Source organism: Gordionus sp. m RMFG-2023, chromosome 1 (assembly GCF_954871325.1).
Source record: "Gordionus sp. m RMFG-2023 chromosome 1, tfGorSpeb1-WG-v2, whole genome shotgun sequence".
Taxonomy (NCBI): domain Eukaryota; kingdom Metazoa; phylum Nematomorpha; class Gordioida; order Chordodea; family Parachordodidae; genus Gordionus; species Gordionus sp. m RMFG-2023.
In genome coordinates this window covers 44,666,390-44,671,544 of record NC_088775.1, presented here as the reverse complement: position 1 = coordinate 44,671,544, position 5,155 = coordinate 44,666,390, and the positions used below count along the sequence as shown (strand labels likewise).

The window sequence follows — 5,155 nt, the reverse complement described above, 5'->3', positions numbered from 1 at the left end:
TTCATGATTATAACTATCTACCTAACAGCCTTACAACAAGTCTAAGTACCATAATTATTTATATATTTATAACTATCTTAAAACAAAATTGATCAAATAGAAACCCATGTTTTACATAGTAATGAAAATGAAAACCATGTTATGCATAGTAATGAAAACCCATTTATGTAAGATATAATTTTACATACTAATGATTATAATAAAAATTTAAGCAGCTATTTATGAACCTGAAGTTATTAATCTTACAACAAATTCAAGTATCATAATATATTATTTATATTCATTATTTTTAAACAAAGCTAATTATCAAGAAATTCAAATTTTATTTTTTAAAAAAAAGTCCACCTATAAATTTATTACATCTAAATTTAATAATAATTTAATCTATTCAAATAAATATTTATATCTTCGCAATAGAGAATCTATTATAATAATCCTCAAGAAACGTCAATCAAATTTAGCCAATAGTTTTCTTTTAAAACATTGTCCAATAAAAAATTATAGCGTAATCGGTCCAATAGTAATCACCTTAGCAAGCTCAGCATTCATACACTTACCATTTCATTCACTTCACATATCAAAGCAATGGTATCAAGCAACCAGGTATAATTTTTTCAGTTCTTATATATAATTATATTATTTTTATTAGATTCTTCAACAAAACCCAACTACCAATATAAGAAAAAACAAACCAAGTTAAAAAGCAGAATAAGCAAAATTTATACCCTATTTTTTTGTGACATAATAATTTACTATGTTATTTATATATTAAGTTATCTATATTATTTTATATAGATAAGAATAACAATAAATTCTCTTATACCTAGGAATTCTATCTTTTCAAAAAATATGATATTCTTTTTTATACATTTATTTTAAGATAAGTCAATTTTAATTAAATCTCAAAATTCAATAATATAACATCTATTTTCTATTCAAACAAAATAATTTAATTACTCATTTGCTTTCAACTATTCTTTTGTAAAAAGTTAAATTTAAAAAAATTAATATTTTAAATAGCATTAAATAATAATTAAACAAAAAAGTTAAATTTAAAAAAATTAATATTTTAAATAGCAATAAATAATAATTAAACAATATATAAAACATTTTTAGAAATGAGAATAGTTGGAGGCAAATGAATAATATAATCATTTTGTTTGTATAGATGTAAATTTTATATTTTTAAATTTGATCCTTTCTCTGTCTCTGTTAGATTTAATTGAAATGGACTTATCCTAAAATAAAGGGAAAATAAGATATATTCCTAGGTATATTGCTTATCTATATAAAATAATATAGATAATTTAAAAAATATATAAATAACATAGTAAATTAATATGTTACGCAAAATTAGGGTATAAATTTACTCATAAAAATCTAAAGTCAGATAAAATGAAAAATATATACTTGATACTCAAATTTTTATATTTATTAAAGGTCAATGATAGGTTTGATGGTGCTTAATAGGAAAAATTAATTATTACAGATCCTTTATTGGTGGGGATAATTGAAATAGACTTATAAAATAAATGAAAAAATAATTTAGGAAATAAAGTTACCTCTTTTATTGAAAGGATAGGATTATTAGGTAAAAGAGAATTCGTATTTTTAATTGTTTTTCACCTATATAGTTAAAATTTTATAAAAATTTAAAATCTAAATAGTAAGATATAAAGAAAAATCCATGCTCATGAAAATTCTTGGACACTAATGACCAGTATAATACTTACCCCTTTTAGACCCCCAGCTTTATAAATATACAGTTATATGTTTTTAAGATTGGTTATTTAAATAAAAAGGCATTTAATAGCTATTCTATAACACTTTATTATTATAAGATAAATCCGATATGATTCGGTGAACAACAATTCTGACTAACAGGAGCTCTGGTAAATAATGTTAGTATTTAGGGTGCTAATAGGAGATATTGTTTCATTTTTGTAATTTTAAATATAAATTTCTAAATCACATCTCAAATTATAATTCCCCGTCATTCTTGACGGGTGATCAGTGTGATGCTAATATGAGATGTTTTTTCATTTTTATTTATTTTTGTAATTTAAAATATAAATTTCGAAATCACATCTCATAAAATAGGAAAATTTCTGATTCATCCATCATCAAATAAAGGTAAAATATATTATTAATCAATCATTGAATAAAAAAGACAATTCATCACTCTTAGTCTTAATGGGTTGGAATTGGCCTGAAGGAGGAGGGGGAGGGGTAAAAAGAATTATCGTAAAAGAACGAATAAAATTCTCATCCCCGTCATTTTTGATGGGTTATCAACTAGTTTTTTTTATAAATGTCGTTTACAAAGTTGTAAGGGAAGGGGTATATTAGGTACTCATTTTACGATGACAAAGCAACATAATCATGAGAATGATGAAGAGTATTATGAACTTTTACTTACGTTAAATGAAAAAAATTAAACAAAATTAAATAAATATTTAAGTTTACATAAAATATATAAAAAGGTTATGCGTGAAAGGAAATTAGATTCCTTTGCGATGCGACATCCTAAAACCTTACCAACATTATAGTCGGTAAAAACAAATATGGCACGCGTTATTCAATCGACGCGGCCATCCTTACCTCGCACAAATGCTGATATAGCTTTGCTTGACGAACATAAAGTCACCATAACTAATAATAATTTTTTAATTTGTAATGATAATAATAAATTATTTATTTTTCTACTCATATTCTTTTATCTCGCCTTTGTTTGGCAGATAAAATATAACTAGATGACACGTTTAATGCCTCCCCTAAACTATTTAAACAACACTATAAATATTATTATAAATAATACATTAATTATCTGTGCTTATATTCTTTTACCAGATAAATATAAAAATACATATATTCGAATGTTTTATTTATTAAAAAATTATTGTTTATCATTAGGTTTATTTTTTTCGCCACCAAGTGCAACAATAGATTTTGAAATTGGCGTATTTTTAGCTCTCAAGGAAATTTTTCCGAGAATTATTGTAAAAGGTTGTTATTTCCATTTCTGTCAATGCATCGTAAGACGCATTCAGGAATATCGCCTGACCCAAGTGCACAGGCGAAATCCTAATATTTATAAATTTTTCCGTATTATAATAGCCATCCCATTTTTATTGGAAAGGGATGTGCCATCTATAATGATTGAGTTGAGTCGCTAAGCTCAATCTTTTCAATCTTTTCAATTGAGTTCTATTTTTGATTTTTTAAATTATTTTGAAAATACTTGGATTAAATATGAAATGGAACATATTTCATGTTAGAGGGGTGAGGACGAATAACCACATTGAAGGATTTCATTGTGCTTTAAAGGAATACGTTCCATATCATAATTTTCCGATGTCCTCACTACGTCATCGTGACGTCATGTCATCGCTACGTCATCGGTACGTATTTATTTTTATTTTTTTTATTTGTTGATTTTATTTTATTTTATTTATACAGATGAATGGAATTGATGGTGTACACATACCTAACATGGATGAAAAACAATATTCCCTCAAATTTGTAAATATGAATTAACACTTAATCCTTTCTTTATTTTTTAGATTACCTTATCAATTTTCATCTCATATTATCAATTACACATTAATGAAATCTTTTTATACTCATATTTTTCTTTCATAACCAATAATTAAGATAACCAAGTATATTTAAATATTCTTATCCTAACCTATTTATAATCTCCAATCCTTATAAATAACTCTTTCTTTTTTTTCCCCTCCCTTAATGAATTTATTTATCACTAAATTTTATTATCTCATTCTTTTCTTTCTATCTCTATTATCTATTAACCACTATTTCTCAAAACCTTATCAATTCCTTTAATTTAATTTTTATTATTTTTATAAAATAATAATTTATACCTTCTTTTTCCCCCATTTTTTAATCTTATTTTTTAATTACCTTACAATTAATTAACCTTAATAACATTACATTCATCATGTTATTTTTTAATTTATAGAATATCATAATAGGCTTGATAAGTCCCCCAAAATTTTTTTTGATGATAGCCCTCCAACTACTAGAAATATGCATCTAATATTGACCCATCTACCGGTTTTACATTATTTTATTGTTTGTTTAATTTCAACAATAGTTTATTTATATTTTTGCCTGATTTCTTTATTTGTCTAGGCTAACCCTAATCTCTCACATTGCTACAAAACATGATGAATCTATTATTAAAGATAAGCAAAGGAAATAATGACGATTAAACAAACGCCTTACCCGTTCTAGAGTTACTGGTAGACAAAATAATAAAGAACTACGCTTGAAATGAACTCATCTAGAGGTTTATTTTGTTTTTTTTTATCTTATGTTTTATATCTATGTTTATTTTATTTTCACCCATTTCTTCAAATGATATTTCTATCACCACTACCACAATCCCTATGTCTCCGCCTATTTTTTTAACAAATATAAACATTTAATTCTGTACTATCATTCACTTCACTAGGAGTTAATATAAATATTACTTTATCCGATTCTCTGAGAAACTTTCAATATTTAGAGGAATGTTCAATGAATATACAGTACGTCCAATTTCATCAACTTTATTAATGGAAAAATATGCAGTAGTTCTGTCGTGGCCTTTATAACAATACTTACGAACGTTTTATGGTTTAGTTAACATTGTCGTTCATGATTCCATTTTAGAAAGGGATACCAATGCTGACATTGACAGAAATATCGTTTTGCGTTCATAGGCATATCATCTTTATCGGGACGTATTGTGTTTTGTACACTGCTTTGGTAATTCGTCATTACTTTCATCTACAACCCTAAATGATATAAAATTATACATTAATTATTTCCTCTCCAGACGACCTCCCAGATTTATTTTGTCACTTTTTCCATCAAAAATTAATATGTCAACAAGGATTTGCTCTTAATTTTATCAAATACATAATAAATATTCCTCATTATTTTTTAAAAAAATTATCCTAAATCTATATGTCAATATAAAGAAATATCTTAAAAAATATATAAATAATTTGCATATAAGTTCATTAGTGTTTAATGGCATTTTTGTAATTTAAATAGACAGCATTTTTTTTACTTAACATAAAAATATACATATCCCTTATCAAATTCTTTGACAAATAATTTCAAAAATGTAAGACATACATTAAATTTA

General features: G+C 24.8%; 1 long non-coding RNA gene across 1 annotated transcript; it reads left to right on the top strand.

Moving 5' to 3' along the window:
* Positions 1-518: 518 nt before the first annotated feature.
* LOC135922442 (uncharacterized) lies at positions 519-4,238 on the top strand. The gene is made up of 4 exons (XR_010570906.1): positions 519-603; positions 650-695; positions 3,460-3,522; positions 4,153-4,238. It is a non-coding gene; the product is annotated as an uncharacterized LOC135922442 (long non-coding RNA).
* The last annotated feature ends 917 nt before the right edge of the window (positions 4,239-5,155 follow it).